The sequence below is a fragment of the Cupressus sempervirens genome, chromosome 4 (assembly GCF_028749045.1).
Source record: "Cupressus sempervirens isolate cs-2001-9-10 chromosome 4, ASM2874904v1, whole genome shotgun sequence".
Lineage (NCBI taxonomy): Eukaryota > Viridiplantae > Streptophyta > Pinopsida > Cupressales > Cupressaceae > Cupressus > Cupressus sempervirens.
The window spans coordinates 740,227,584-740,237,416 of record NC_143121.1 but is presented as its reverse complement, the minus strand read 5'-3'; the positions used below and the strand labels follow the sequence as shown (position 1 = coordinate 740,237,416).

Here is a 9,833-nt window from a genome sequence, read left to right as displayed (position 1 = left end):
AATTGCATTTTTTAGGCTGGAATCAATGGTTCCCCCCTTATTTAATTTGTGGGTGTCAAGAAATACATTCAATCCGGCTGCGGAAAGAGCTTGGAAGAGATGGTCAACCAGAGTCTTTCTCACATATTTTCCCCTAAAACTCAAAAACACATGATATCACTTAGCATGGAAAGAAACCTTTGTCATGGCGGCCGGAAGGTAAGGCATGAATCCTTCCATGTCAGAGTTCCAATTGAAAGGAAGGAGAATGTAATGAAACCCAGATACAGAAGGGCGATATCGGGCACAACCCAAAAAGGAAAAATATTATAGGAAAGATCAGATCTTAACTTGTACTCCATATAGCAGGAAACTTCCTTTCAACTCATTAATAGACATTCTATAAATGCACTCTTTCGTCGTACTATTACAAATGTGATATATTGTAGTGTGCAGCTCTCTAGATGTATTGGTATAGAAGATCTTTATTATTATCTATTTACTATTACCATGTGAATTTCAATGGGAGCCTTTATATCTGATAATGTTCAAGTTTTAATTTTTTGAAATTTAATATTCTCTGAAACAAAAGATTAAAATTTATCAATAATTTTAAAAAAAATTGTATTAAATAAAAGCTACTATATAGGAAAGATCAGATCTTAACTTGTACTCCATATAGCAGGAAACTTCCTTTCAACTCATTAATAGACATTCTATAAATGCACTCTTTCGTCGTACTATTACAAATGTGATATACTATAGTGTGCAGCTCTCTAGATGTATTGGTATAGAAGATCTTTATTATTATCTATTTACTATTACCATGTGAATTTCAATGGGAGCCTTTATATCTGATAATGTTCAAGTTTTAATTTTTTGAAATTTAATATGCTCTGAAACAAAAGATTAAAATTTATCAATAATTTAAAAAAAAATTGTATTAAATAAAAGCTACTATATTTTACATGTATGATATTTTAAAAATTTGTATTAAATAAAAGTTAATATATTTTAAATGTATAATATTTTTTTGGTCAACTGGACTTGGTGGTAAAAATACTGAAACAAAGCAAATATAAAGAAGACTTACAAATTCAATAATTTGCTAAAGCAAATGGTAAGAAAACTTCAGTCTGAAAGTCACTGTCAAACAGGTCTCTGACAGGGTTAAATTTTTCGACAGAGAGTTTGACATTGTTTTGGAAGAAACATCTGCATAGCTTCACGAGCTTGAGAGTTTTGGGTCGAGTGAGGGCATACTTTTTAACTTCTACCACATTGCCTTGCCGCTTGTTCTGGAATTAGAACGATATAATATTTGAGTCCTGAGCGATGCTTCAACATGAAGCTTCTGCGAATTATGAAAAACATGCACCGGAGGAGATACAAAGGAGCATCAATCTATTAGATTTATAGTCAAATGCATAATAAATGGTGGTCATGAAGTTGGTTATAGTATTCATGACATATATAGTTTGTGATCAGGTTGCACTAATCATGAAGATAAGACTGAGCTGGAGGTGGACCTACTTGACCATTTGGTTGATTCTATGGCATCTAACAGGAATTGGCCCTCCTCCTAAGATTCTAACAAAAGCCCAAACATACTACCGCATCAAACTTATATGTTTAATTAGAAGAATGGGGAAGGAAAGCCACAGAAATTGGAAAAATATTTATTTTCTTGAACTTTTTGCCGGCCAATTCGCTTTCCACGTTACACACACTTTTTGGCTGACGTGTTTTGTAGATTGAAAATGATATATTTGAATACAATGCAACACCTTTAGGAAATTTTCCTCGCTCGCCTACTCAGATTTGACATAATGTGCATCCTTCTCCTCAGAAACCACGTAATGGTTAACTTAGATAAGAACTTTCGTTTGTGGGGCACCCGGGCAAGTAAAGTTGAAATTAAACATGTTATAGGATTCCACAAAAGGGGGAGTTGTCTCAAAACATCATTTTAAAATCAACGATCATATTCATTAATATAGGATACAAGATGATTGCAGTAATCTCAATGATTAATTTCAAAATATGAAAATATGCAATTCCTGACAAGTGTAGTCCTTTAGAATATTTTATTACATTTGTTGTTGAGTGCTTTCAGAATGTGAAAGTCCAATATGAAATTCTTTTCTCACCGTGTGATAAATGTAGTCCTTTCCAATTTTTTTTTGTATGGGACGTGTTTGATCTGCATCTTTAAAAAAACACGCATTTATCTCAACCAACTGTCATAATCCTATATGGGTTTAGATTATGGAAAATGTAGCGGCGTTCTTTGTTTTCCTGACTGTTGAGTTAACGGCTGTTTGGGCGGTCGATTCTATGAATTCTCTGGCGGCTTCTTATGGAGAAAACGGGCGGACGCTCTGCGGATTGAACGCCGATGGTTCGCATTTTGTGACTCGCTTTGGAAGCGATGCGGCGATCGTGTATGGAGCACCTCTCAGAAAGGCGTTCACAGGGCTGACTGGCGGCAATGGATTTGTGTGCTGATTGGAGGGCTCCGGGCAGCCGTATTGCTGGGGAAACATCGTGTATGTTCAGATGGGAGTGCCGTCAACCGCAACAAAATATGTTGAGATCAGTGCTGGTGATCACCATTTGTGCGCTTTGAGGAACTGGGACTGGATCGTATATTTTAAAATGTGGAATCTTTCCTAAAATTATCTTCTTTAGCTAGTCTTAGCTGGTGGATGGGAAATCAACAAAATATAGGCAAGTATAAATGCTTCTCATTATCATAATTAATGTTCTGTCATTATTATTCGAACAAAAATAGTCTGGCCTAGAATTACGAGGGCCTTCAATGGAACCCAGAAATTTGCTTTCATAGTTCTCTTTTATATTATATATTTCTCCCCTACTCTAAAGTTATTACTAAACTTGGGTGCAACTATTGAAGTAGTTAAAAATCATTTCGAAATCGTTGAATTGTTAATAAATTAAGTAGAACTAATTAAATACTTGTTAAAAATTATTTGTTCGCATTCCCACCGTCAGGTTAGGCTCAATATGATTTATGCTCTGCATGTCAATCACATTGTATATCGAGTGAGGGAAGCGCAATGGAGAAGGATGTTTGGGGTTACTTCTTGACTAATATTCAAAACCTGGTATTCGCGTCCATAGCACTTTGTCTATTTTAGCTGTGTAATAGCACTCGATCTATGGGGAAGCTTTAAGAAGAGAACGTACTGGATCCCAGGGAAGTATTTGGTTCTGTGCGCGCTGACAATTGAGGCTCTGTCATACTTGGACGTGGCGTCTGTGAGCCTTTCGGACAACCCAAACATATGGGGCATGTCAATGGTGCTTGGCAATCATCTCCTCATTGAGAGTGGAAGACTCATAATATGTGTGTTTATAGGGTATCTGCTGCCGCGAATGGCCACGTCTGGGTCTAGAGACCAGTGGGGAGATATTCTTGCCTTGGCCATCAATTTGTTGAGCAATATCGCCTCTGAGCTCTACTTTCTATACGCACAACAAATTTGGTGTTAGATGTGATAATATTTTATCCAATTTTGATGTTTATTTTTGTGAGGATCTAAATGCATGGTGGATTACTGTATAATTCTTATTATAGCACTAGCTCTCCTTACTGCGATTGCACTAAGAAGACTTATATTTTTAATGTGTGTCTATGGAGAATTTTTTTTTATCATAAAGGACATAATTTTCCCACATTATTCGGCCAAACTCAAAACTAATTACCAAATTCATGAGTGTTGTGATCTTAGATTCTATTCTTTTATAGTTGACTACAAAACAGTAAAAGTAGTTCATTGAGCATGTCTTAATTAACAGCGAATGCAACACATTTTATATACACACTGGCTTTTCATTCTATTTGGTTTCCAATATATTTTTCAAATGCTCAGCTACCAAATGATGTTTAAAAGAACATTTTTATTTGCTACTTATAATCCACACACAATTCCATACAACATTTGGGCACAGTTATAATTTTTTTTCATTAAAGCTTAAATCTTCAAAAATTGAAACATATAATAATGCAAATCATGTTTCTCACCTTGTCCAACTATGCCCATTCCTATATTTGCATTTGTTAAATTTACACACCTCACTTGATACTTTATTAATTAATACCATTTGATTGTTGATTGGATTGCTTTGAACTTTTGTTTATTTCTCGAAAATAAATAAATATGTCTTCTATACCTTCATTGTTACAATTTAATGACAGATTTACAATTTATTACTACTCGTATTTCCTTGCTGATATTCAAATGTTTCTTTTGACTATTGCTTGTGTTATGTTTCTTTATGGAAAAAATAGTCAATGCTAAACCTGGATACGACAGATCCATACAAAGATGTCTGTGTGCCACATAAACTTTTGTACTTATGTTTGTTCAAATATATGCAATAAAAATAAATGTTTATCATATTATTCATTACCAACATTTTAAACTTAACATAATTTTCTTCGGTATCCTTATTGCAACCTTAGGTGCAATTGCTAGTTATTATTTGAAAGGTGTTTATGTGAAATGGACTTTACTAAGTTTGTCTATCAACGGCTTGCAATGCGGGAAAAGGATAGGCGAGAGTCAAGACGATTGAAGGCTATACAGCCGTCTGATGATGTCCACCGCTTTTTCATCATTTCATTACTATTGATGACATTGATGTATTTGTCATTTGTCCACGCCTTCTCACAGGTTTTTCATTGTTTTTTGTCCATTCTTTTTATTCGTACGCTGACCTCATAGTTGTACAGTCGTCATGTGGGGCCCTGTGCCATTAAACCCGGATTCTCGTATTTATGCATATGTCTACGTTTGCATTTTTTTTTACCATTGGAGATTTGTTGTCCACAGTTGGAAGGAATCTATGAGTCACATTAAGAATAGGCATGGAGAATACAACCCATGTTGTAATGTTGGTATTCCTTCTGTATATCACATTAATTATGCTCTTAGGCCCCGTTTGGTTGCTGGCATAGGAATAGAAAATTAGAATAGAAAATTAGAATAGAAAAATGGAATGGGAATGGAAATGAGGAATGGGAATAGAAATAGACAATTCCAATCATGTTTGGTGCACTTGGAATTCGACTGGAATATGTTAATCGATTGTTTGGTTGTACAAAAATAGAATAGGAATAAGGTTAAGTTTTGTATTTTTAAAAACATTTTTCCTAATTTTTTTTAATTTATTATTTTTTTAGTTAATTCATTTTCATTTTCATTTTTTTAAACAAATAGATATAATTTTTAAAAATGTTATAAAAAAAAAAAAAATTTAAAAATTTAACAAAAAAAATTCAAAAAGTAAAAGTACGAAAAAAAAAAATCGAAAAAAATAAATTTAAAAAAATAAATTTTAAATTTAAAAAAAAAAAAAGAAAAATTAATAAAAAATATTTTTTAATGGAAAATCGGAATGGGAATGGAAATGGTCTATTCCAATAACAAATATTTTTGGGCATAGACATATGCTCATTTTAGGGGCAAAATTGGAATATGTCTTCCTATTCCCAATTCCGATTGAGCTTACCAAACAACGAATATAAAACATATTCTAATTTCATTTTCCTATTCCACTCATATTCCGACAACCAAACGGGGCCTAAATGTCAATACCTACCTTATCTTGGCCCCATGTTAGTGACGGAGGTTTCATTTACCGATGGAACGCCCAACACAGAAGAAGCGGTGGTTCCAGATGTCTACGAGTCTTCAAATGTGGGTGTCTCCTTTCCGTGCCTTACTAATTCTAGTCCTTTACTTGAATCCGAGCCACTTAAAAACGTCAGCTTTGATGGAACTGGCAATGTCACCGAATTGCTCAATATCATCGGAACAACTTTGGACATAAGTGGACGAACTGTGGCATCAGCTTGTACACACAAAAGTGCCACATGAATGCATCGTACCACAAGATCCTGTGAGCACCTCTCTCTTAATGTTGGCTCAACCATAGTTATCACATCTCCTCCTCTATAAACTCTCCATGCCTGTATAAATCACAAATTATATCTGTCAGTATCTCTCAGTTTTGAGATTGTTTGAACATAGTACATTAAGATTTGATTCCTAAGCTAAAAGTGTTAAATAGTCAAAGTTGACTTATATTTTCAAGCTTAATTTATTCCTTAGTGCCATCAGTTTTAAGTTTGATATCTGGAATTGAAATCCATTATTGAAAACAAACATATAGTGGTAGATTGATTTGGTACCCATTCCAACAGATTCTGCATCCCCTGGTCTAAATGAATATCTAAGTTTTTCCTTCCGCTAACAATCTCAAGCACTAGCACACCAAAGCTATAAACATCAGCTTTAACTGACAGTTGTCCTCGCATTGCATACTCTGGAGCCATGTAACCTCTGCCTCACAAATAAACCCCACTTAGAAAAATTGAAAAATAATTTTAAACAATTTCAATCATCATTGGGGTCCTTACATTGTGCCTGCAATTCTTGTTTGGATTTGTGTTTCATCTTCTGGGAAAATTCTTGCTAAACCGAAGTCAGCTATTTTAGGATTAAATTTGTCATCAAGCAAAATATTGCTTGTTTTAATATCCCTGTGAATGATTTTCACCTGTGAATCTTCATGAAGATAGAGAAGACCCCGAGCAATTTCAATGATGATGTTATAGCGTTGTTGCCGATCTAGCTATCTTCGCTTTTCTGGATCTGTAATCCCAATTCTATCCATCATTCTTCAAAGCATCACACGCTAAGGAAAAAAATTAAGCTTGGAAAAAATAAGTCAATTTTGACTATTTAACACTTTTAGTACTGAAATGAAGCTAAATGTATAATGTTTAAACTATGACTCTGCAAAATAATATTATATTATATGTAATAAATAAAGAGAGAACATAACTCACCAAAGAGAAAAGTATCCAGGCTCTTATTGGGAAGATATTCATAAATAAGCAACCGTTCATCTCCTTCTGTGCAACATCCTAACAGCTTCACAAGATTTCGGTGCTGAACATTAGATATTAGCTTCACTTCATTCATGAACTCCATTGTACCTTGGAAAGATTTTGCAGACAGCTTTTTGACTGCTATGTCCTTCCCGTCTCTATTTGTTCCCTGAAAGATCAAACCAGAATTAGAGCTCTGCATTTCTCTTAAAGAAATTTCCCCCTTAATAACCTTATGAACACAGTGTTGATTAAGGTCAAGGATACAATATAGCCCCACCCTGTATACACTTCCAAAGCCTCCCTCTCCAAGCTTGTTATTTTCATGAAAATTTTGTGTGGCTTCTGCCAATGTCTCTAAGCTCATGAGTAAATGTTGCTGGTCAGGTATGAGTAAACGAGATTCGGCAGAATACCCATGCCCCTCTGTGTAGGAAAGAAAATTATAAAAACTCAGAATTTTTTTGTTTAAAAACTAAACCCAACAGAGAACAAAAAAAATTGGAAGCAGCACCTTCGTTGTGGGTGACTGGGCTCCCAAAAATGACAAATCTCACTCTTTTTCTCATTGCAATTAGACAAATAACTAACAGCAGAATCAAGCCTCCCACAACTCCCAAGATTAAGGGTACTTTTGACTGCTTCTCTGCAGTGCAGATTCTTTTCAATACAAGAATATCAGACATAGAATCCGACAAATATTAAAAGGAGGTGTTTGTGCTTACTCTTTGATTGGGTCTGTCCTGCTGTGGGAGGTGCAGAAGTTGTTGAAGTAGGTGGAGAAGATACAACTGCAGTGTTGAAAAATGAATATGACTCAAATCTGACCACGCAGTTTCCTAACAGAGCCCGACCTCCTTGGTTCATAGAACAACAATCCTCCACAGTTTTTCTTGCTGTAAACAAACAATTCTTGCAATCATTGATAGATAAATATCTCCAACATTGAACGAGCCCATAGACATTTTTGGATGTGGAGTAGTTGGTCGTTCCCATGGCGAATCACTTATTTGCAGGATCTAAAGCTAGATTGGACAAGTTGGAGAGAAGAATAGAGGTTTTGGCTTTGAAATCATCCATATTGCTCGTGTCGACTTCAATGGGATTCCACAGCTTTTTATATACGTTGGTATTGAGGGTTGAAATGAAATTAGAGTTGTCATAGCGCAGAAAATAGTCATCCATCAATATCATGCCACCTGTGGTGTTCGCGCAATGCTCCATGAGAGAAGTCTTTGCTGCTTGTGCACAGTCTGAGCATTTCTGTGCTGATAAGTTCCCAAAACACTGCAGAAGACCATAGATCTTGTTGGGTGTTTGACCATAGAAAGATTTGTTAAACCCCGAATTTAGAGACGTATTTGTAAATAGATCCGACATGACTCGGTTCAGATTAGCAGAATATGTACTGCTGTTGGTGTAAGTTGAATCATTGTTACAATTATGCCATCTGTAATCGGATTTCACAGAAGAAAAAATCATTACAAAGAAGAAAAGAAGAATAGAAAAGCAAGAGCTGCACCTCATTTTGTAGCTGAGATCAAATCCGTGTTGTGCAACCCAGTTAGAAGTAGAATTTGTGTTTCATGTCATCAATTTTAGCGATGAATTGAATGGGTTGATTGCAGCGTCAGTCAACTTTCATTCAAATCAAAAGCTGAAGCAGAAAAAGTCAGAGTCATTTTGGACGGCTGGCCTCACTAGTAAAATGTTTATTTATATTATATATTCTATTAATAGGAAGGTCACCAGTACTATCTAGTTTGTCATTTTTTTATTGATTATTTATTAATAAATATAGGGTCTCTAGCTAATTTTCAAAGCATGCACATTTTGAATATTAGGTTGTGTCATTTTGTTTTTGTTTTTTAACTAAATACATGCTTTCTAATTATTCTTCAAAGTACTCATTTATTTAAAAATAGAATATTTGAATATAAAAATGTTTTTAATTTTAAATTTCATTGTTTGAATTAAACAGTGATACTAAAAATATTATACAAATAGTTAAGTAAAAAATGAAAATAGTAGGAAAAAAAGTGAAGATCACAACTTTGATGTATTGAAATTGTAGGAACAAGTAAATGGGTAGGAAGGTAAGGGAGCTTGGTGTCATCGTGACATTTTTCTTAAATACTATATTAAAATGTGAAGATAGCTTCATGTTAACATGATATTTTTAGTTGTCTTTTATTAACATTATATATTTACTATATATTGCAGGATTCATAGGTCACATTTACATTTGTTGCTTTAAGTATTTATGAATGTTTGAACTTATTATTTTCATTTTTATTTTTATTAAGTGTAGTAAAATTAAGGTATTGCCCAAATACAACTAGGCCTAAAGGAGTGCCCTAATAGTCCAAAAGCTATAGAGACACGTTAACAACACTATGATAATATAAAAAACTAGACACACACAAAACAAAGAGCAAACTATTGTGTGGTATAATTAATCTTACCATATAAGCTAACAAAGGAATAAAAAGTCCAATAAACATACACACTATTTGAGCTAATATAACTAATATTAGTCTTATGAACCACACATCTAGGGTCATTTATAAACAAACGTCGTATATTTTGCCTATCTTAAACACTCCCACAAACCAAATATTGCCACAACAACATGGAAAGTGCTAGGCTAATCAACCACACCAAGTCCAATTCTGGTGACCATGGAAAGAATGAGCACCAAATTATTTGAAATCATCCCTTAGTCTCTGCAACATCTTAATCCTTTAAGTCTTAACCCTAGAGCAACCATCACATCCACTTCATAATTGTCATATCTATAGTTGTAGTGCATGACAAAACAATCTAGACCCCAAAGAAGCCTTTTGATATCCTCCATTAAATTAGTAAAGGGCTAATTAATCTCAAATATCCCTTTAGCAACATCTATGACAAGTTTAGGGTCACCCTCAAG

The 9,833-nt window shown here is 34.4% G+C and overlaps 1 pseudogene across 1 annotated transcript; it reads right to left on the bottom strand.

Annotated features, from left to right (window-relative positions):
- Positions 1-5,608: 5,608 nt before the first annotated feature.
- LOC149563476 (cysteine-rich receptor-like protein kinase 10) lies at positions 5,609-8,592 on the bottom strand (annotated as a pseudogene). The gene is made up of 7 exons (XR_016364069.1): positions 7,627-8,592; positions 7,416-7,547; positions 7,182-7,327; positions 6,860-7,070; positions 6,428-6,662; positions 6,200-6,350; positions 5,609-5,977 (listed from the first exon to the last, which is right to left on the bottom strand). The product of XR_016364069.1 is annotated as a cysteine-rich receptor-like protein kinase 10 (transcript).
- Between the last annotated feature and the right edge of the window lie 1,241 nt (positions 8,593-9,833).